Genomic DNA, 23,936 nt, shown 5'->3' on the forward strand with positions numbered 1-23,936 from the left:
TGGGCCTGGACTTTTTAGGCTGGAAGGGCGCGTAACCGTGCTGTATCTCTAAATTTAAAAAAATATAACAATTAATAACATCCCTTCCTGAAGCAGAAAAAATTGAGTGATGGGGAAATCTCTCATTTGCCATTCCCCAACCCTTGCTTTAAAATCTGCGCGCACTTACAAATATTCACAACATTGACCTGTTTTTACTGACTAAATGGTCTTCATTAAGTTCTACAGGGATCGTTTCTTTTTACGTTGTATGCCAATGGCTTGGATGACGGAATTGAAGGAAGCTGCAGACAATATGAAGAAAGATAGGTGGAGGGATTGGTTGTGTCGAGCAAACAGGGAGGCTGCAGAAGGTCTTGGGCAGATTGGGCAAAGAATACAGTGTCTGGAAGTGTGTGGTCATGCACTTTGGTAGAAGGAATGAAAGCGTAGAGCACTTTCTAAATGGGAGGAAATTCAGAAATCCGAGGTGCAAAAAAGACTTGCGAGTCCTTGTGCAGGATTCCCTGAAGGTTAATGTGAGATTGAGTCTGGTGAGGAAGGCAAATGCAATGTCAGCAACACACACAAAATGCTGGAGGAACTCAACAGGCCAAACAGCATCTATGGAAAAAAGTACAGTCAACGTTTTGGGCTGAGACCACTTGGCAGGGATCTTGAGAGGGCTAGAATGTAAAAGTAAAGATGTAATGCCAAGGCTTTATAAGGCATTGATCAGACTGTACTTGGGGTATTGTGAGCAGTTTTGGGCCCCTTATTTAAGAAAGGATCTGCAGACATTGGAGAGGGTTCAGAGGAGGTTCACAAGAATGATTCTGGGAATGAGAGAGTTACTATATGAAGAGTGTTTGACGGCTCTGGGCCTGTACTCACTGGAATTTAGAAGAGTGAGGTGGGAATCTCATTGAAACCTATTGAATGTTGAAAGGCCTAGGTGGAATGGATGTGGAGAGAATGTTTCAGAAAGTAGTGGAATCTAGGACAATAGGGCACAATCTCAGAAATGAGGGACTTACATTTAGAACGGAGATGAGGAGGAATTTCTTTAGCCAGAGAGTGGAGAATCTGTGGAAATCGTTGTCACAGATGGCAGTGGAGGCCATGTCACTGGGTATATTTAAGGCGGAGGTTGATATGTTCCTCATTAGTCAAGGCATGAAAGGTTACAGGGAGAGGGTAGGAGAATGGAATTCAGAGGGAACTGGTGCAGCAGACTCAGTGTGCAGAATGTCTTAATACGGTTTCTATGTCTTATGGCCTTATTGGAAGAATCCACCCATCATATACACATTCAGAGCATTTTGGACCTTTCCCCAATTTTAAATTGGGCGCAGTTGTTGAAATAAATATTTAATGAGAACAAGGTTACTTTTAGTGCAATGTCATTTTATTTGTGTTATTTTTGGCAAAGGAGCACCTTAGACTTTAATTATTTGGCAAGTGTAAAGAGCCAGTACACATACTTGTCAACTGATCTCGGGAAGCTAGGGCAATGTGTTTGTTGTTAAGTCAAAGAACATTATTTCATGATTATAATGCTCCTTTATAATTTGGTACTGTTATTTTTTTTAAATTTTGCACCTGTTAGCCCTTCTTACAACTTACTTTTACCTTTGTTCTGAATACAGGAAGAGATTGGCATTGAATGGTTTGTACCTAAGTGTGAGTAGTGCAACTGGCTTGGTGGGTACTGATGTTGCCTGAGTCAAACTGGTCAAAGTTCAAAGTAAGTTTAGTATCAAAGTACGTATATGTCACCGTATACTTCCTTGAGATTCATTTTCTTGCAGGCATTTATAGGAAAATAAATACAGTAGAATTTATGGGAACTGTAAAGACTGACAAATAATGTAAAAAAGAAGACAAATCATGCAAATAATAAATAAATAGTTAATACTGAGAACATGAGTTGGAGGTCTGTTCGAGTCTGTAAGTTGAGCATTGAAGGTGTAACCTGTGATCTGTGATTCCTGGGGTGGTCTGAAGTTGGAGGGCCGATACCTGTGAGTTTTAGAGCCTTGGGGCTATGGACAGGAGGACTGGAGGGAGTCTGTCCTGGGTTGGAGGCCTGTCTGTGAGGGAGGGGGTGGATGGGAAAGCAGCTTGCTTTCCTGCTTTTCTCTGTTGTTCAAGTCAAGTTTATTGTCATTTCGACCATAAACTGCTGGTACCGTACACAGTGAAAATGAAACAACGTTCCTCTGGGACCCTGGTGCTACATGAAACAACACAAAACTACACTAGACTATGTGAGACGGCACAAGGCTACACTAGACTACGTAAAACAACATAAAAACTGCACTAGACTGCAGTCCTGCACAGGACTACATAAAGTGCCCAAAACAGTGCAGGGCAATACAATAATTAATAAACAAGACAGGCACAGTAGAGGACAAATTACAATATAATAATAAAAGATGTAGATGTCAGTCTAGACTCTGAGTATTGAGAGTCTGATGATGGCTTGGGGGGAAGAAATGGGAGCCAGAATGCTTTGGTACCTTTTGCCAGATGGCAGGAGGGAGAAGAGTTTGTGTGAGGAGTGCATGGGGTCCTTCACAATACAGTTAGCTTTGCAGGTGCAGCGTGTAGTGTAAATGTCTGTTATGGTGGGTTGAGAGACCCCGATGATCTTCTCAGCTGGCCTCACTATCTGCTGCAGGGTCTTGCAATCCGAGACGGTGCAATTCCCGAACCAGGCAGTGATGCAGCTGCTCAGGATGCTCTCAATACATCCTTTGTAGAATGTTGTTGCTGAGCGTTGTGGGCGTGCTGTGTTGGCACCGGGATGTGTGGAGACACTTGAGGGCTTCCCCCAGTACATCCTTGGGTGTGCTGCTTGTTAATGCAAATAGCACATTTCACCGCGCGTTTCGACAGGCATTTGATAAATTAATCTGAATTGCTGAGGTCCACTGATATCTCCTGTCCTTCCCAGATGACCGTGCATTCGTGAGCTCTATGCTTCTGTGTTTTGGAACTTTACTGGGGGCACCATCCACTCCTGAGGGCTTGCTGTTCTCTTAATTGGCGCATGGCCTCTTCAGCTTACCTCAGTCAGGAAAGGCAGTGAAGTCTGTTGTGCTCGGGAATAAAGAATGAGTCGCAATTGAAATTTTTGAATATTTTCTTCTATTCTTGGCTCTACGTGGGGTGTGGTTTTGTATTACAGCTGGTTTTGACAGCTGCACCATTAACTACTGATTAGAAAGAACTCAGGCTGAGAACCGCATGAAGATGTAAAAGTGAAGTGAATTTACCAGCTGATTAATTTTCAGGCTAACAAATTCCCTGATCCCAATGTGCAATGATCCCAGAACGGCTACTCTCTTCTTGAAATGGATTGTGTAGGGTTTAAGATGTGGGCTTAGAACTATTATTGTGTAATGTGGGCAGCGCCCTGGTGTAGCTGTCAGTGCTAGTGACCCAGGTTCAGTTCCGCTGTTGAGTGCAATTCTCCCCGTGACTGTGTGGCTTTCCTCCTGGTGCTCCGGTGTCCTCCTACAGTCGGAAGATGTACAGGTTGGTAGGTTGATAGGTCACATGGGTGTGATTGGCCTGTAACCTTGCTGTATCTCCAAATAAATACGCTGAAAAAGCCTTTGCATTTTGACAATTGTGATCTTAAACTCCTGCAGAAACTGGAAATACTCAACAAGTCACACAGCATCAGTGAGGTAAACAATTAACATTTCAGATCCACGGACCTGAAACATTAGCACTTTATTCCTGTTCACCGCCTGACTTGTTGAATGCTTTGAATACTTCTTGTTCTTGATGTTGTGAATTTGGAATTGCCTGCAACTGAGTGTCCCCGATTCTGTTTCTCAGCAGCGCGATTACTGATTGGCTGCTTCCAATAAAAGTCACTCATGTCACTGCACTAACACAAAATGTTCTTGGATTGGGTTATATAATAAAGTTCATTGTCCTGAGACTTGCCAAATGCCGCTGGAGTTTCCCGACATCTCTGATACAAAAATAACCCCCTGGATGCTGTGTTAAAGGGCTTGTGGAGATTGTAGCTAATTGCTTATTTTCTCTCTCAGACTCCAAGTGTGTATTGTTACTGTTGCAGAGAATAGCTCCATTGTAGACCGCATCTACTTTCTTATACTCCAGTCAGTCAGAAAATGGTTAGGCTGCGACATCCAAACAGAAAAACACCCGAGTATAAATTTAGTACGCATTCCAGACTAGAGACGAAGCGCAAAATTATCTTTTGGGGAAGTAAAGCGTTCTTTATTTTTTGTTTGTTCCTTCTGTAATTGCCAACGAGACTGGTTTTGAGATCAAACAAAATGTTTTTTTAAGAGAAGGTTGGGTTTCCAAAGTTCAAATTCTGAAGGTAAATATAGATTTTAAAAACAGAGGGGGCAGATATTCCCTGAATTCTTTTGCACGCGTCAACTAAAATAAAGACAAAAAGATAAGTATTCTACCCGCACAGTAGATGTTTTAAAATGCATTTGTCACGCACGCGATGGAGAAGTAGGCAGGCGGGGGCGGTCGGGTTCCAGCCCTTCCCTTCCCTGGATCACGGCTAAATCTACCGCCATTTTGTTCCTTAATATCAGCGTGGAGCAATGCAGTTATTTTTCATCTCCCTTTGCAAAGTTGACTTCAAAATTGACAAAACCGAGCTCCAAAAAATGTTCGAAGCAATAACCTGTACGGCGTTTTAATTGTTATGAGGAAGGGCTTCCCTGGATTGGTAAATAATGCAGCTTTCGGGGTTGGGGGGGAGTATCCACGATGCAGATGGGTTTAATCTGTGGACTGACTGCTGGTGGCCCTGCCGACCTGAGAGTTGCGCAGCGCGAACCCCAGCTGGAGCCTCCGCCACGTGAACACCGAGCACATGGCTACTCCGGGCCCGTGACGTCACTGGCCCCGCCCCGCCCCGCCCACGTGACCCGCCGCTCCAGCTGGCTCGCCGCTGACACGTCGCCCGCCCGGACCCGTCCCGGTTCCGGGTTTGCTTCGGTTATGCACTGGGCTCTCCAGCGCTGCACTTTCGGGCGTCGCTGTTATTTCTCCCCCCCCCCCCAGTTTACAATGCATCATTTACGAATGAATTACACTTGCTGAGAGCGCGCTTGCAAGCTGCTTCCTGGCGGAATCACTTTCACAGAGTTTTATTTCCCTGCTTCTGTCTTCCCCCTCCAGTGACGCTTGCTTGTCCGGGGATTTCCACCACTTTTTCACCAGACTCGTGACTCCCTTTTCTACCTCTTGAGCGCCCTTTCTCCCATACGGCTATTTCTCGCTTTCAAATTCAGATTTTAGATGTCAAGTCAAGTCACTTTTATTGTCATTTCGACCATAACTGCTGCTACAGTGCATAGTAAAAATGACACAACGGTTTTTCAGGACCATGGTGTGATATGACACAGTACTAAAACTAGACTGAACTGCATAAAAAACAGCACAGAAAAAACTACACTAGACTACAGACCTACCCAGGACTGCATAAAGTGCACAAAACAGTGCAGGCAGTACAATAAATAATAGACATGACAATATGGCAGTAAAGTGTCAGTCCAGGCTCTGGGTATTGAGGAGTCTGATAGCTCGGAGGAAGAAACTGTTACATAGTATGGTCGTGAGCGGCCAAATGTATTTATTAACCTGAGGATGTGCTGGGAGGAGATGTGAAAACATGACGTCTGGCATTGCAGTGCCAACATAGGTGCCCATCATGTTCACAGAACAACAGCAATGAAGCAACAATAGCTGGACAGGTCCTTTCACCCCCCCCCCACCATCCCACCCATACATACAGACAGTCCCCTAACCTCAGGACAGACCACCTCCAGACCTCCAGCCCTCAATGGGCTTGCACAATTGCATTATTGGGCCTCTGACTTTCCCAGTAGGCCTGCAGACCCAGGGTCTCCACTGTTGTGCCTCGACATCTGGACTTTCGAGATGCTGATTATGAGGACCCCAACCTTCAGGCCTCAAACCCTGGTCTTGCCGACTGGTGTAGCTAAGGGACCACCGGCCTTTTGTGCCTCCTGCCCTCACAGAACTCCTATCTTGGGACCTGCTGAGGGGAGGGGTTTCCCAGCCCTCATCCTTATCCACAGTGCTCACCGGATGTCCTCCATCATAGGTCCATGTCACTGGCCTTTGAGCACGGAGCAGAGGCCTAGGCTCCTACCTGGCCTCTAACTCCCCCATCCCCCCCCCCCCATAATCCCATACCTAAACCCCAACCTCAGCCCCAACTCCCCTCTTTGGCCCCAAAACCATTCTACAAACCTAAACAATTGAGCCACAGTTACAACGGAGGCCGCGGCTCACCGTCTTATTGACGTGATTGAAGGCTGTCCTCGCCTTGTTTGGTGTTTGCTATGTGAGTGTGCCAGTGCATCACAGATGGATGATGGTGGTAAGGGTTCAGTCAGAGCCCCAATGTGGGAGGGGAGGATGGAGGTTTAAGCCTGAGTCACATGTAAGACTCGTGGTGATGGTGGTACATTGAAGGGTACCCTTCCCTTGCCTAACTCACATCTCCCCAAACACACGCTATACTCCCAGTTGAAGGGAGGTCAGCAAGCCCCTGGTGGGCAAAGGGAACACTTTAAAGATAACATCAAAATCAGTTTGAAGGAGTTCAACATTGCATATAAAAACTGGGAGGACATCGCACCCAGTGGATGCACCTATTCAAGAGGGAGCTGGGTTACATGACAGCGATCACGCTGTGCCACTGAGAACAAGTGGTAGTTGTGAAAGGAGAGACTGAACAATTAAAAGACCCGACCACGAACCACAGTCAGCACTTACTCTTGCCCTCACCGCACCAGAGTATGTGGATCCTGGACTGGCCTCTACAGACACCTGAGGACCTGCCAATAGACAACCCCCAAGGAGAACATCGTACCAATTGGAGTTATTATACGAATACAACCCTTCTCCAGATTTGACTGAACTGACTGTTCAGTGAAATCCAACTTTGAGATGCTCAAAGCGTTAAGCATAGTTGCTCAAAGTAGAAGTGATATTTTCATGGTGCATTGCTTAGCCCCCGCTGTCATGTAGTAGAGACGAACGCAATGGGAGGGGTGCGGCAATGTAGCAGTTAGTGTAATGCTATTACAGCACCAGCGACCCGGATTCATTTCCCACCACTGCCCGTAAGGAGTTTGTACATTCTCCCTGCGACCACGTGGCTTTCTTCTGGGCTGTCCAATTTCCTCCAAACTCCAAAGACTTTTGGGTTAATACGCTAGTTGGTCACATGGGTATAATTGGACTCGCTGGACTGGAACGACTCATTACAGTGCTGTCTCTCTAAAAACGTAAAAAATGACAACCATCAGTCTGCAGCTTAAAATACTATTTTAAAGTTATCTAAACACAACAGCCGGGAAAGAAGTGTCAAAAAGGAAGTGTCAAGAAATAAATGTATTTAGTTGTAATTAACCACAGGCGCTTGAAGAGTTTATTTTTTATGTTTAATGGTGTTCAGAGAATTCTGAAACTTACTGCTTTGTTTCACACGATGATCAAAACTTGTTCAAGTAAACTTCATTATCAGGGTCCATGCGCGTCACCACATACAGCCCTGAGATTCTTTTTCTGTAGGTGTACTCAACAAATCTATAGAACAGTAAACTGTAAACATTAAGAACTGTAATCTGTAAACAAGCTTTGCAAATGCAGATGTAAATAACAATAAATGCCGAGCTTGAAATAATAATATAACAGAGGCCTTAAATGGGTGTAGTTATCCTGTTTTATTCAAGAGCCTGATGGTTGAAGGGTAGTAACTGTTCTGGTGCCTAGTGGTGCGAGTCCTGAGGCTCCTGTACCTTTTACCTGATGGCAGGAGTGAGAAAAGACCATGACTTGGGTGGTGACGATCTGCTTTTCTACGGCCCCTATCCGGGAATAGTGTATGTTTTGGGCCAAGACCCTTCATCAAGACTGGTGATGGGTCCCGTTGAAAGCTGACGGCCCACAACATCACCTCTTTGTTCCTCTCCATAGATGCTGCCTGATTGGCTGAGCTCCTCCAGCATTTTGTATGCGTCTTTTACGTGTTATTGTACCCACCCCTACCACTTCCATATACAGCTCATCCCCTTACCCACCACACTGTGAAGAATTCACCCCTCAGGTCTCTTTCCACTCTCATCGTAAATCTACACCGTCTGGTTTTTGGTTCCTATTTCCTAGGAAATTCATTCTATGTCTATTTTAGGCATTTTGCAGTATGTGAAATGAAGTATGGGATTCATAAAATGAGTAGGAATTGAAACGCCATAAGCTAACTAAACAAGGTTATGTTGGTTAACTTTAAAAGAATTTACATGCAATAATTTGGGGAAATGAAAATACACACATGATAAAACAGCTGATGAGTCAGAGAAGTTTTGTCAGCATAATGTGAAATTCTCACCTACACATTAGGCAATGAAGCTTGTCATTTTTTGAGATCAAAACTGCAGATGCTGCAAATCTGAAACAAAATCAGAAAATGTCCGATATACTCTGCAGGATCTGCTACGCCTGTGGAAACAGAAACAAGGGTCAATATGGCAGGTTGGCAAGGGACAAAGGGAGGATGGGGAAGGGGTATGCCTCTGACTGGATGACTGTGGAGGTCAGTTGTCATCTGATCAGTCAGTGAATGGGAGCAGTTAGAGAGCGAAAACGTAGCTAAGAGAGTCTGGCATTTGCAAAATGCAGAGTGGGAAGGTGTACCTTGAAAATCAGGATGGCCGTGTCCTCCACTACCAGAAGAAGGGAAACTACAACAAGTTGAGCTCAGATGGATGCCTGATGCAGACTGGAAAACCAAGTTAGAGCATAAGACACAGAATATAGAGAGCGTTGGTCCATGATGTTTTAAACCTTTTCTGAGATCTATCCAACCTTTCCCTCCCTATTATTATTTCGATCCGTGCACCTATCTAAGAATCTCTTGTATTCTCATAGGACATGCTCTCTAATCCAGGCAGCATCAACCTCCTCAACACCCTCTCTAAAGGTTCCGCGTTCTTTCTATAATGAGGTGATTAGAACTGAGCACGATATTCCAGTTCTGGTCTAGCCAGGGTTTTATAGAGCTACAACACTGCCTTACAGCTCTTGAGCTCAATCCCCTGACTAATGAAAGATGATGCACCGTACGCCTCTTAACCACCTTATCAACTTGCACAGCAGCTTTGAGAGATCTGGAACATGGACCCAAATATCAATAAGAGTGTGAGAAATAGGAGCAGGACGAGCCATCTGGCCTGTCAAGTCTGCTCCGCCATTCAATAAGATCATGGCTGATCTGGCCATGGACTCATCTCCACCTACCTGCCTTTTCCCCACAACCCATAATTCCCCTACTGTGCAAAAATCTATCCAACCTTGAATTAAATATATTTACTGAGGTGGCCTCTACTGCTTCATTGGAGCTTCATCCCTCTGTTCCAAAAGAAAATTTGCTAAGAATCTTGTCATTAACCCTGCATACTCTGCCTTCAAATTTGACCTTTCAGATAGAACTCCACTTGGTCATTTCTCAGCCCAGCTCTGCATCCTGACAATGTCCCTTATGACCGATGACTACTTTCTACACTATCCAAAGCAGTGCCAGTCTTCCTGTGATCAACTTCAGATGAAATTGTTGAGTTCTGTGTGAGTACAGGAGGCAACACCAATGCAGTTGTCAGTTTACCTGAAAAAGAGTTCAGGGGCCTGGCCTGGGTAGGACTGAAATGAATATTACCTCACATATCCCACCAAGAGAGAGTAATGTGTAATGTGGGGCCCACGTGAAGACCCAAAGGTATACCTCTGATCCTGAGGAAGCAAGTGGAGTTGTTGAATGTGAGAACATGTTCAACCTGGCGAACGAGTACATTGGTGGAGAGGAACTGGTTGTGCCTGTACTCAAGGAAAAAGCAGAAGGCCCTGAGGCCTGCTTGCCATCATGGTAGAGATGAGTCTGTTGGGACCAGGGAACTGGGAGACAGTAAATGCGGTGGAGGGTATTGGAGGTGTCATGGTCACAAATGGGAAGGGGACTGGACCAGAAGACAAAGGGTAGAGATAAGATGGAAAGAAATCAAGAGCATGGTGAATCAGTGGGTCTGAGTGTGGATTTAGGCCAGGAGATAGAATTGGGCCATGTGGAGCAGGTTCATTTTGTGACTGAAAGCTGTTGAGGAAATTAGGTGCATGGCTGTCTGGATGATCATGGCCTGACAGTCTATGGTGGGACCATAATCTAAAGAATGGTATGAAGAGGTGACTCAGAACTGTACATTGAGCCCCTAAGAGATAGAGATCAGGTTGGCAGACCACAGCAGCAACATTTATATAAGCAGATTTGATATGATATTTTCCATTTTACCTTCTCTATCTAGTTTTGGGAGTGGAGACCATATCCAGCCTGACCTGCCAGGCTTGTCCTCATGCTCTGCATTTTGCAACATCAGACATCCCACCTCTCCCGGAAGTTCCGGGAGTCTTCCGCATATTGATAGCGGTTCCCTGACGCCCGCAAATTATATACAATATGTGATTGGAGAGGGAGCATCCTGATTGGTCTCTCTTCGTGCTAAGTAGACCTATCAGTTTTCTCTGTGGGCGGGCTTGACAGTCGACCTCAAAAATAATGACAGTGTTGCTCGCTGCGCTGTTTGCAACAGTGACTTTTCTATTGCCCATGGTGGGTTAAATGTTGAGGTGAGTTTAACAGGTGCCATTCGTTCATTAGCATAGCTAACATTATTTAAACTAGCTGGCTAGCTGCTAAGGAGCTACTCTACTGATGTCCTACGTGATGAGGCCAAACTCCCTGTAGACTTGCTTAAATTTGTAATAGAATAAAAAAAGACTCCCATGATAATATTTATATCATGAATATAAATATCCATGATAAGTATATTTTATCATGTACTTATGATAAAATATATAAGTACATATTTTAATGTCACATTTTCTGTATATACCCAACTTGGTTTACAGATTAGACAAAATCACTAAACAAAGTATTACTTATACACTTGGAGGTCGACCGGAGGGGGGGGGAGATATGGGGCTGCGAGGGGCAGGGGTGCTACCTCCCTGAAATGAGTTTTTGCAGGGTGGGATGTCTGCAACACCCACATTTTTACCTCCTTTCTTTTGCCCCCAACTGCTCCCATTGGCTAAACAACCTTGACTGCAATGTATTCCTGGTTTTGTCCTATCAGAGACAGCCCTTGCTTGCCCACTCTCCCAACAGTTGACATCTTGCTTTTGTCTCATTTACAGTTCTGAAGTAAGGTCTCCAATCTGAAATCTCCATTTATTTTTATATTTATTTAGAGGTACAGCATGGTAACAGGCCCAATTATACCTGTGTGTCCAATTAACCTACTGACCCACACATCAAAGTAGCAGGAAACTGGAGCACCTGGAGGAAACCCACGTGGCAATAGGGAGAACATACAAACTCCTTACAGGCAGTGGCTGGAATTGAACCCAGGTTGCTGGTGCTGTCGTAGCATTACATTAACCGCTGCAATGCAGTGCCACCCAAATGTTAACTGTTTCTCCTTCCACAGATGCATCCTGACTTGCTGAGAGCTTGCAGCATTTTCTGCTTTGGTGTTACCTTGCAGGGAGAATAGTTCGTCCCAGTTTTTGAAGTTCTGGAGAAGTTGCAGCAGTGTGCGTCATGGGTTCAAGGGGGTGGGAAATCGGCATTTCCACTTTTAGCTCTGTACATACAGGCTCCAGCAGTTGTGGTTACGTTTACAATCTGATAGTGGATGCTGACGCTAGCACACAAATCAGCAAAACCTGGATCAAGGGAACAGTTCACCAACGAGTTCCATTCTGAGTATTCACTGGAATGTTTATAATGTTATACAATAGGAAAAGTGCATTAAATGGACTATTAGTTTTCTCACTGGATTTATTGTCCAGATTCTTGCTTGTTTTCTTTTTGCACAATCAAATAATATTTCTAATTCTAACTGGTTCCCACTGGTGGAGGAAGGCGTTTTTACTATAGATTGTGGATTAAGTAACAGTACCTATAAGTTGTGGTTGCCATTACATCAGTCTTCGAGCAGAGTAATATTTCCAGAACTGGTATTACTCAACAACAGGGTGTTAGTTAGTTGACCCTGCATTACTTAAGGCAAGCAGAGGAATCAGAATCAGGTTTATTATCACCGGCATGTGACCTGAAATTTGTCAGCTTAGCAGCAGCAGCAGCAGTTCAACACAATGCATAATATAGAAGAGGAAAAAAACAAATAAAATAAAAAAAATAATAATACTAATAATAAGTAAATCAATTACAGTATGTGTATATTGAATAGATTTAAAAAACGTGCAAAAACAAAAATATTGTATATTAAAAAAAAGTGAGGTAGTGTCCAAGGATTCAATGTCCATTTAGGAATCGGATGGCAGAGAGGAAGAAGCTGTTCCTGAATCGCTGAGTGTGTGGCTTCAGGCTTCTGTACTTCCTACCTGATGGTAACAGTGAGAAAAGGGCATGCCCTGGGTGCTGGAGGTCCTTAATATTGGACGCTGCCTTTCTGAGACACCGCTCCCTGAAGATGTCCTGGGTGCTTTGTAGGCTAGTACCCAAGATGGAGCTGACTAGATTTACAACCCTCTGCTGCTTCTTTTGGTTTGTGATAGGCTATCACGGAGCGACCTGTGGCACACATGCAAATTCGCAACTTTCCTTTTTCTCACGCCTTGCCTCCCAACACCTCTCAATCTAAAAAAAATGATTGTAGTTGGTTCTCCCTTCATGTTGTGACTAGTCACCTGAGAGTGCTGCCTCTCTGTTCTTCTTTAAGTTAATGCTGTGTGATGATGCTTTGAGGTGGCAGGGTAATGTAGTGGTCAGGACAGTTGCTGTACAGTGCCTGCAATCACCGATTGGGGTTCGATTCCCATAGCTGGTAAAAGCAAACTGTGCAAATACAAAAAGAAAGAAAAAATATATACCAATAAATAAATAAGCAATAAATATTGAGAATATGAGATGAAGAGACATTGAAAGTGAGTCCATAGGTTGTGGGAACAGTTCAGTGAAGTAGAGTGAAGTTATCCCCTCTGGTTCCTGCCACATTCCAAGACGTACAGTTATGGTTGGGGTTGGTAAGTGTGGGTGTGCTGTGTGGACACCGGAGGAATGACAGGCCTTCCATAATCCTCGCTGATGAGATTTGACACTAGCAACGCATTTCACGCTATGTTCCAATGCGCATGTGACAAATAAAGCTAATCTTTATCTTTGCCTTCCCTTTGGATGCAGGTTAGGTGTGGATTTAAGGCCTCACTGAAGGTGCCAGCCTGCACCAAGTGACCAGAGAGGGGTTTGAAGCCTCAAGCTTCTGACTCAGAGCCCACCTGTAAACCAAGCTGACTCCAAATGATCTACAACATACTCCCAGTAGCCACTTTATTAGTGAAACCACCCCCTCCCTCCCCCACCCGGTTTCTTTGGGCTGCGTAGATCTAGGGAATACACACTCAGTCCCGCCCCAAACCCCAGTTTACCCTGTTACAACTCAGGGCCAACAGACAGCACACTGCATATGATTAAAGGAATTATACTTATAAATCTTAACTGAACTAAAAAGGGTTAGTAAAGAAAAGGAAGCAAAAACCAAGATGGGCCCATTATAATTAAACAGTCAAATGTGCACAAGCTGGAGCTCAGCTTCTGACAGACATATTCTCCGATCCTCAGTCGATGTCGGCACCCTTGCTCCTTCGAATTACAGTCCCCCACTGGGTCAAATCCTATGACCACTTCTCTCCAGCATCTTCTCTCTTCATCTTTCGCTGAACAAAGGATCCCAGCTCACTCCAGTGTCAGGCACTTAACTTAAAAACCTTCTCTCATGATTGGATGGCTCACACTCCAAAGCACCCATTATCATTAGCCATAACCCAAATACTGCTTCTACAGAAAGACCATTACATTGGCAGGGAAACCTTTTCCAGAGTGTTACGTTAGGTACACCTGTACCCATGCTTGTTAATGTAAATATCTAATCAGCCAATCATGTGGCAGCAACTCTATGCATAAAGCATGCAGACATGGTCAAGGGGTTCAGCTGTTGTTCAGGCCAAACATCAGAATGGGGAAGAAATGTGATCTAACAGACTTTGACTGTGGAATGATTGTTGGTGCCAGACAGGGTAGATTGAGTATCTCAGAAACTGCTGATCTCCTGGGGTTTTCACTGACAACAGTCTCCACAGTTTACAAAGGACAGTGCAAAAACAAAAAAAAAATTCTAGTGAGCAGCAGTATGTGGGTGAAAGTGCCTTGTCAGTGAGAGAGGTCAGAGGAGAACGGCCAGGGGTTAAAGCGGACAGGAAGACTCAAATAGCCACACGCTAAAACAGTGGTGCGCAGAAGAGCATCTCTGAATGCAAAACAAATCAAGCCCGGAAGTGGATGGGCCACAGCAGCAAGGGACTGTGATCATACACTCAGTATTAGGAGGTGTCTAATAAAGTGAGATGACCGAGTGTATATTGAAAAGCAGAGAGCCGCCTGTGCCCTCTCACCATCACTGATACTGCAAACAATCATACCTGTTGCGTTGCTAGTGTTGAGGTGCAAGAACATTGGTGGCTTTAATGGCCTCCTTTGACGTCTTCTTGGGAGGTGCGTTTTTGTTGTTTTGAGTAATTACCCAGCTGTAATCTCCGGGAGCAGTTCAAGTGATGTAATGAGTCACTTGCACGTTGGCTCTTCCTGGCCGTGGTCGATTATTGTCAGGATATCACTTCCAAGCAATCAATTAATTATTGTTGATGAGTTTGCGAGAGGAGATTCGGGTGAAATCTTTAATTCTGCAACTCTTGCTCTCACTGCTTGAGGACTGACTAACGTTTTAAAAAGTATTTTGCAGGAGGTGACAGGGTAATTTTATTTTGATCTTACACAGGAGGAGGCTGAAGATTGCTGGGTTTGGTCATTGGTACAGACTGTGCTGGCTAAGTAATTTATTAATGTGACAGGAATATTCCAAGGGCTGTTAGTTACTTAAGAAATACAGAGCAAATCATGAGTCCTGATGAAGGGACCTGGCCTGAAACATCAGCTGTTAATCCCCCTCTTTAGATGTTGTCTGATCCGCTGAGTTCCTCCAGCACATTGTGTGTGTTAATACAGAGCAAAGCCATGTGGTTGCTGGATATACAAAATAAAATGTGAAATGCAGAAAGGCAGTATCCATGGAGAGAGAAAAATCACTCTTCCTAGTTGTTGATCTTTCATCAGAACTAAAGTCTTGTCCGGGTGTATCTAGAAAGGGCAACTTTCATCAGAACTAAATACTTGTCCGGGTGTATCTAGACAGGGGAAGTTAAACTGGGGCTCAAGGACACAAAAGTCCTTAAATGTTTCACTTGTACGTCATTGAGTTGCAGTTTTCTCTATATGCTCCAGCGGATGCCTCTGCATGCGTGTGTGTGTGTGTGTTGATGCTTGTGCGGCTAAGCACAGCTCCAGTGCCATATTCAAGTTTGCTGATGACTCCGCTGTCTGGGCCGAATCAAAGGTGGTGATGGATCAGCAGTAAGGAAGGAGCTTGAAAATCTGGCTGAGTGGTGCCACAACAAGGCCAACGAGCAGATTATTGACCTCAGGAGGAGGAGAAGCCAGAAGTCCATGAGCCAGTCCTCACTGGAGGATCGGAGGTGCAGAGAGTCAGCAACTTCAAATTCCTCAGTGTTATTATTTCAGAGGACTTGTCCCGGGCCCAGCATATAAGTGCAATTACAAAGAAAGCACAGCGGCACCTCTATTTTCCTTAGGAGTTTGTGGAGATTCAACATGACATCTGAAATTATGGCAAATTTCTATAGTAGTGTAGTGAAAAGTATATTGACTGGTTGCATCATAGCTTGGAATGGAAAATCCTACAACTCGTAGTGGATATGGGCCAGCCCATCACCGGTAAAACCCTTCCCACCACTGGGCTCCTCTACACAAAACGCTGTCTCAAGAAAGCAGCATCCATTATTAGGGACCTACATCACCCAGGGTGCGCTGTCTTCTTGCTGCTGTCATCAGGAAGAGGTACATGAGCCTCAGGACTCACACCACCAAGTTCAGGAACAGTTACTAGCCCTCAACCATCAGGCTCTTGAGCCAGAGGGGATAACTTCAGTCAGCTTCACTGGCCCCCATCACTGAACTCTTCCCACAACTAATGGACTCACTTTCATGGACTCTTTGTCTCATGTACTCGATATTCACTGCTTATTTATTTTTTATTATTTCTTCCTTTTTGATTTGTACAGTTTGTTGTCTCTTGCACACACTGATTGAGCACCCAAGTTGGTGCGGTCTTTCATTGATACTGTTATGGTTATTATTCAATTATGGATTTGTTGAGTGTTCCCTCAAGAAAATGAATCTTGTTTATGTGGACATATATGTACTTTGGTGATACACTTACTTTGAACTCTGAACTTTGTATAAGTTACAGTGACTGCTAAAGTGATGAGGCTTGTTCATCCGCTTTAATATACCCAGTGACTTGGCCTCCACAGCCATATGTGGCAATGAATTCCACAGATCCACCACTCTCAAGCCAAAGCAATTCCTCCTCTTCTCAGTTCAAAAGCAACGTCCTTGTATGCTGCAGCTGTGCCCTTGGTTCTAGACTCCGTCGTGATAGGAAACATCCTCTCCGTGGAGCCTTTGGAGAGGAAGCAGAAGAGGGTTACCAGGATGCTGTCCAGATTAGAGGGCCTGTGATATATGGAGGGGTTGGACAAACTTGGGCTGTTTTCTCTGGAGCAGAGGAGACTGAGGGGATTTTTGATTGAGGTTTATAAGATTATGAGTGGGAAAAATAGACAACCAGTATCTTGAACACAGGGTTACATGTCCTCATTTACCACAAGGTATAGTCATAGCACTTCTATAGATGTGTGGTGGAAAATGTGCTGACTGGCTGCATTATAGCCGGGTATGGGGACACCAATACCTTTGACTGGAAAATCCTACAGTAAGTAGTGGATTTGCCCCAGTACATCGTGGGGAAAACCCTCCCAACCATTGAGCACATCTACTTGAAATGTTGCCATAGAAAAGCAGCATCCATCATTAAAGATCCTTACCTCCCAGGCCTTGCTCCTTTCTCACTGCTGCCATCAGGTAGAAGGTATGGGACGCGCACTACCAGGTTCAAGAACAGTTAACCTTCAACCATCAGTCTCTTGAACAAAAGGGGATAGCTACACTCATTTAAGGACTCTGTTATATTGTTATTTATTATGATTTATTTATATCTGCATTTGCACAGTTCATTTACAGATTAGTTCCTGATGTTTACAGTTTACAGTTACTGTTCTGGAGATTTGATAAGCATACCCGCAGAAAAAATAATCTCAGGGTTGTATTTTGTGACATGTCTGTACTTTGATAATGAATTTTATGTTGAACTTTGAAGCATGAGATGTTCTCTCCACATGTAAACAACCAGCACAAAGTGGCATGAGGTGCCAACCATAATAACTTTTAAGCTTTAGCTGCTAGTTAGTAAGTTATTGGAGCTAATTTTCCCTCTAAATGCCGCATACTTGTTCAATAACCCCCACTGTACTGTGTAGCTTCCATGGAAACTAAATCTTTTTAAGCAGTGGAGCTGGGATTGAGCATAGTTTACTGAGTTGGTCAGTCCACAATTTATATGGAGCGGGCTTGGAGTGATCTCAGTTTGTACGATTCATTAATTCAAGTCAAGTCAAGTTTATGGTCATTTCGCCCATAAAGTGCTGGGGCAGTACACAGTCAAAACAAAACAACATTCCTGCAGGACTGTTAATTGTGGCCGTTGATTTTGTTTTGTACATGGAGCAGCGTTCCAGCGCCGTGGCCCAGATGTAGATGGAACCGGCTGACTGCTTGCTGCCACTCATTGGCCACGTTGCCCTCATCGTGATTGGGCGTTGTCGTGTCAACATCACATAGTCCAGTTCACCTTTCCTCACTATTTATCACGCCATGAGCTCAAAGAGGAAATGAAGTGAAAGGGGTTCAAAAATATGACGCATCAAATGTTGAAGAAACTGACAGAAGTGTTGGCTTTAGTACCGAAAATGGCACTGTTGATTGGTTTTCTCCAAACACAAAAGATTGTGCAGATGCTGGAAATCCAGAGGAACAAACACAAAATGCTGGAGGAACTCAGCAGGTCAGTCAGCATCTATGGAGGGGAATGGGCAAGCTCAGAAATGGTCAGTCCAGGTAAAGGGTCTTGACCTGAAGCATTGACATTTCTCTCCATAGATGCAGCCTAACCCACTAGGTTCCTCCAGTGATTTGTGTGTCCCGATTAGCTGATGGCCCAATTAACAGAATCCACTGCGTATAAGTTAGTGCAAATAAAAGAGCAAAATTATGAGGTAGTGTTTATGGGTTCATGGATCATTCAGAAATCTGATGGCAGAGGGGAAGAAGATGTTCCTAAAATGATGAGTGTGTGCCTTCATCCTCCTGTCCCTCCTCTCTGATGGTAGTAATGGTAAAAGTCAGAACAATACAGCACAGAAGTGGGCCCTTCGGCCCATCTAGTCCATGCTGAAACCATTTAAACTGCAGATAAGAGTGCATATCTGGGGTAGTGAGGATTCTTAATGATGGATGTTGCCTTCTTGAGGCATCACCTTTTGAACATTTCCCCATTATTGAGGGTGATAGTGCCCGTGCTGGAGCTGTCTGAGTTTATAACCCTCTGCAGTCTTTTCTCATCCCGTGTGTTGTCCCCTCCATACCAGACAGCGATGTAACCAATCAGAATGTTCTCCACAGTACATCCATAGACATTTGCTTGAGTCTTTGGTGACTTACCAAATCTCCACAAACTTCTAATGAAATGTAGGCACAGGTGTGCCTTGTTCGTGATTAAATCAGTATGTTGGGCCCAGTTGCTGCCTTTGTCGTCCATGTTGCACGGTAGTTAGTGCTGCTGCCACAGTGGGGTCAGTTTGCATGTTCTCCCCGAGACCGTGTAGATGTCACTTGGTGCGTGCCAAGGACCTGATGGGGTTGGTGGGTTAATTGCCACTCTTACCCTTGATGTAGGTGAAGGGTAGAAGGATACTTACTGTCCATCATGCTGCTAGTGTTAAGGGCAGCAGTGAAGGTCCTCTATGTCTGGTCAACACACGCAGGCCAGGCAACAGTTTGGGCCGAGACCCTTTGGCAGGACAGGAGAAAAAAGATGAGTGGATTTAAAAGGTGGGGGAAGGGAGGGAGAAACACGAGGTGATAGGTGAAGTTGAGAGGGGGAAGAGTGAAGTAAAGAGCTGGGAGGTTGATTGGTGAGAGAGATATAGAGTGGAAGAAGGGGAAATCTGATAGGAGAGGACAGAGGGGTATTGAAGAAGGTAAAAGGGGGAGGAGCACCAGAGGGAAGCGATGGGCAGGCAATGAGATTAGGTGAGAGGGGGCAAAGGGGATGGGAAATGGTGACGGGGGGCATTATCAGAAGTTCAAGAAATCGATGTTCATTCCATCAGGTTGGAGGCTACCCAGACAGAATATAAGGTGTTGTTCCTCCAACCTGAGGGTGGCTCGTCGTGACAGTAGGCGAGGCCGTGGATAGACACAGAATGGGAAGTGGAATTAAAATGGCTGGCCACTGGGAGATCCCTCTTCTTCTGGCGGACAGAGCGTAGGTGCTCAGCAAAGCGGTCTCCCAATCTACGTCGGGTCTCACTGATATACAGGAGGCCACACCAGGAGCACCAGACACCATATACGATCCCAACAAGTTCACAGGTGAAGTGTTGCCTCACCTGGAAGGGCTGTTTGGGGCCCTGAGTGGTAGTGAGGGAGGAGGTATAGGGCAGGTGTAGCACTTGTTCCACTTGCAAGGATAAATACCAGGAGTTAACTCAGTGGGGAGGGACGGATGGACAAGGAGGTCTCTTGGGGAGCGATCCCTGCGGAAAGCTGGAAGTGGGGTGGGGGAATGGCACGCTTAGTGGTGGGATACCATTGGAGGTGGCGGAAGTTACGGAGAGTTATGTGCTGGACGCAGAGGCCGGTGAGATGGTAGGTGAGGACAGGAGGAACTCTATCTCTGGTAGGGTGGTTGGAGGATGGGGTGAGAGCAGACATGCGTGAAATGGAAGAGATGCAGTTGAGGGCAGCGTTGATGGTGGAGGAAGTGTTCAGGGCTTCATTCATTGTATCAGTAGCTCCTTCTTGGTTTTCACTGCTGTCATTCATCCATGTTCCTGTGGAGACCCAGGATTACCGTCACACGCAGATGTAGAAGGATTCTCCATTGCTGTTTCCATAACAATTTTGTTATAGCATTCAGGCTTGTTAGCCCTGAGCGGAACCCCCAAACCTGGAGGACTGGTGGACCACTGTCAGTATGACCTCTAACCTTCGACCTGTTTGGTATGGGTGACCCTTCCAAGAACAAAAGCATAGATCCCTGACTCCAGCCAGCGTAGCTCTCTGGGTCATTGAGGTTCACAAGCCTCCAAACCACAAAATGGTTGTGGCCCTCTTCGAGGGGTAGGGGGATAAATAGTGAGTTTATGGGTATGTGAGAAAGAACAGGTAATAGGGGAGTAAGTTAGAGAATTAGATTGATGGGATAGGTCTGAGAGCTGTCATTGACTCCAAGGGCCAAATGGCCACGTCCTATATCACAGCGATATAAGAGTACGAGAAGGCTACAATTTTGGGAAATAGTGTATGTCACTACTCCAGTGATAACACCTTGTGGTTAAATTGATGAGAAGAGAATTTGACTGCGAAATGGTTCCACTGGACATAATACGGCAATATTCAGTGAAATGTTTTCATGGTATTCATGTACCATTAAGGAACTTTATCTTTGTCCATTCTGAGGAATGTTGTTGTACAATATTTGCCCACAAAGCAGCAGAAGAAAGGAGCCTGTGCATAACTTTGAGGTGTTCGAAAATTATTAAGCCTCACGTGCTCACTGATTTTTCTTTCTTCAATAAATCACATTTTTTTCCCCCTCTCTGTATTTTCCCTCCTATTCGTAATGAGTTGATTTGTTGCTGGGTGATGAGGTCTCTGACAAGTTACCCAAGGAAGATTTATTAGTCTGAGCTTTGACACTGTGCCAGCAGATACCACAGCTGTTTGCCTACAGTGCTGTCACCCTGTTAGTAAGTTTTTTGCTCAGTGAGATGTAGCAAGTACGCTACTTAACTTCCTCCTCTCCTGGACACCCATAGTTCAGATCAAACAGCAGATCTGGCCTGGGACGTTCCTACCTTTATGTTGAAGTTGTATGGGAATTCATAGAACAGTAAATGGCTCAGCATGGTCTAGATGGGCCAAAGAGCCTGTCTGCTGTTCTAATGACTCTAGTACAGTACACTAGAGCCCCTTCAACCCACAATGTTGTGTTGACCTTTTAGACTACTCCAAGATTAATCTAACCCTTTCCTCCTGCCTAGTTGTCCATTTTTCTTCCATCCATGTGCCTATTTAAGAACCTCTTAAGTGTTTCTGTTGTGGTAGTTAATGGGTAAATCCAATGCAACCAGTTAGCCACTGCCACATGGGAGTTCACAACATACTGTGCAAACAGCGGTATGCAGAAAGTTCAGTTGAACAGCCTGCATGCTGCCATCCTGGTGTGCTCTGCACCCTCCCCCAACATCAAACATAGAAACATAGAAAATAGGTGCAGGAGTAGGCCATTCAGCCCTTCAAGCCTGCACCACCATTCAGTATGATCATGGCTGATCATCCAACTCAGAACCCTGTACCTGCTTTCTCTCCATACCCCCTGATCCCTTTAGCCACAAGGGCCATATCTAACTTCCTCTTAAATATAGCCAATGAACTGGCCTCAACTGTTTCCTGTGGCAGAGAATTCCACAGATTCACCACTCTCTGTGTGAAGAAGTTTTTCCTCATCTTGGTCCTAAAAAGTTTCCCCTTTATCCTTAAACTGTGAGTCCTCGTTCTGGACTTCCCCAACATCAGAAACAATCTTCCTGCATCTAGCCTGTCCAATCCCTTTAGAATTTTATACGTTTCAATAAGATCCCCCCTCAATCTTCTAAATTCCAGTGAGTATAAGCCTAGTCGATCCAGTCTTTCTTCATATGAAAGTCCTGCCATCTCAGGAATCAATCTGGTGAACCTTCTCTGTACTCCCTCTATGGCAAGAATGTCTTTCCTCAGATTAGGGGACCAAAACTGCACACAATATTCTAGGTGCGGTCTCACTAAGGCCTTGTAGAACTGCAGTAGAATCTCCCTGCTCCTGTACTCAAATCCTTTTGCTATGAATGCCAACATACCATTTGCCTTTTTCACTGCCTGCTGTACCTGCATGCCCACCTTCAATGACTGGTGTACAATGACACCCAGGTCTCGTTACATCTCCCCTTTTCCTAATCGACCAACGTTCAGATAATAATCTGTTTTCCTGTTCTTGCAACCAAAGTGGATAACTTCACATTTATCCACATTAAATCGCATCTGCCATGAATTTGCCCACTCACCTAACCTATCCAAGTCACCCTGCATCCTCTTAGCATCCTCCTCACAGCTAACACCGCCGCCCAGCTTCGTGTCATCTGCAAACTTGGAGATGCTGCATTTAATTCCCTCGTCTAAATCATTAATATATATTGTAAACAACTGGGGTCCCAGCACTGAGACTTGTGGTACCCCACTAGTCACTGCCTGCCATTCTGAAAAGTTCCCATTAACTCCCACTCTTTGCTTCCTGTCTGCCAACCAATTCTCTATCCACATCAATACCATACCCCCAATACCGTGTGCTTTAAGTTTGCACACTAATCTCCTGTGTGGGACCTTGTCAAAAGCCTTTCACCTCTTTCCAAATGTGCTGTTATCACATCTTTGATAACCAACTCTAGCATTTTCCCCACCACCGATGTCAGACTAACTGGTCTATAATTCCCCGGTTTCTCTCTCCCTCCTTTTTTTAAAAGTGGGGTTACATTAGCCACCCTCCAATCCTCAGGAACTAATCCAGAAACTAAGGGGTTTTGAAAAATTATCACTAATGCATCCACTATTTCTTGGGCTACTTCCTTAAGCACTCTGGGATGCAGACCATCTGGCCCTGGGGATTTATCTGCCTTTAATCCCTTCAATTTACCTAACACCACTTCCCTACTAACATGTATTTCCCTCAGTTCCTCCATCTCACTAGACCCTCGGTCCCTTACTATTTCCGGAAGATTATTTATGTCCTCCTTAGTGAAGACAGAACCAAAGTATTCAATTGGTCTGCCATGTCTTTGTTCCCTATGATCAATTCACCTGTTTCTGACTGTAAAGGACCTACGCTTGTCTTGACCAATCTTTTTCTTTTCACATATCTATAAAAGCTTTTACAGTCAGTTTTTATGTTCCCTGCCAGCTTTCTCTCATAATCTTTTTTCCCTTTCCTAATTAAGCCCTTTGTCCTCCTCTGCTGGTCTCTGAATTTCTCCCAGTCCTCAGGTGTGCCGCTTCTTTTTGCTAATTTATATGTTTCTTCTTTGGACTTGATACTATCCCTAATTTCCCTTGTCAGCCACAGGTGCACTACCTTCCCTGGTTTATTCTTTTGCCAAACTGGGATGAACAATTGTTGTAGTTCATCCATGCAATCTTTAAATGTTTGCCATTGCATATCCACCGTCAACCCTTTAAGTATCATTTGCCAGTCTATCTTAGCTAATTCACGTCTCATACCTTCAAAGTTACCCTTCTTTAAGTTCAGAACCTTGGTTTCTGAATTAACTATGGCACTCTCCATCTTAATGAAGAATTCAACGATATTGTGGTTACTCGTACCCAAGGGGCCTCGCACGACAAGATTGCTAACTAACCCTTCCTCATTGCTCAGTACCCAATCTAGAATGGCCGGCTCTCTAGTTGGTTCCTCGACATGTTGGTTCAGAAAACCATC

General features: G+C 44.7%; 1 protein-coding gene and 1 long non-coding RNA gene across 5 annotated transcripts in view; one reads left to right on the forward strand and one right to left on the reverse strand.

Annotated features, from left to right (window-relative positions):
* Nucleotides 1-23,936, forward strand: part of mnta (MAX network transcriptional repressor a) — a 175,959-nt gene that overhangs the window by 54,079 nt on the left and 97,944 nt on the right. The gene's annotated exons all lie outside the window — the stretch shown is intronic.
* Nucleotides 4,227-17,209, reverse strand: LOC132396077 (uncharacterized). 4 transcript variants are annotated; one of them, XR_009512840.1, is made up of 6 exons: nt 17,116-17,209; nt 14,575-16,691; nt 12,787-12,934; nt 8,414-8,523; nt 7,498-7,611; nt 4,227-7,302 (listed from the first exon to the last, which is right to left on the reverse strand). It is a non-coding gene; the product is annotated as an uncharacterized LOC132396077 (long non-coding RNA). The 4 variants fall into 4 exon arrangements; XR_009512841.1 differs by lacking the exon at nt 12,787-12,934; XR_009512842.1 differs by having other exon boundaries at nt 8,418-8,523; nt 12,787-16,691.

This window comes from Hypanus sabinus, chromosome 6, assembly GCF_030144855.1.
Source record: "Hypanus sabinus isolate sHypSab1 chromosome 6, sHypSab1.hap1, whole genome shotgun sequence".
Classification (NCBI taxonomy): domain Eukaryota; kingdom Metazoa; phylum Chordata; class Chondrichthyes; order Myliobatiformes; family Dasyatidae; genus Hypanus; species Hypanus sabinus.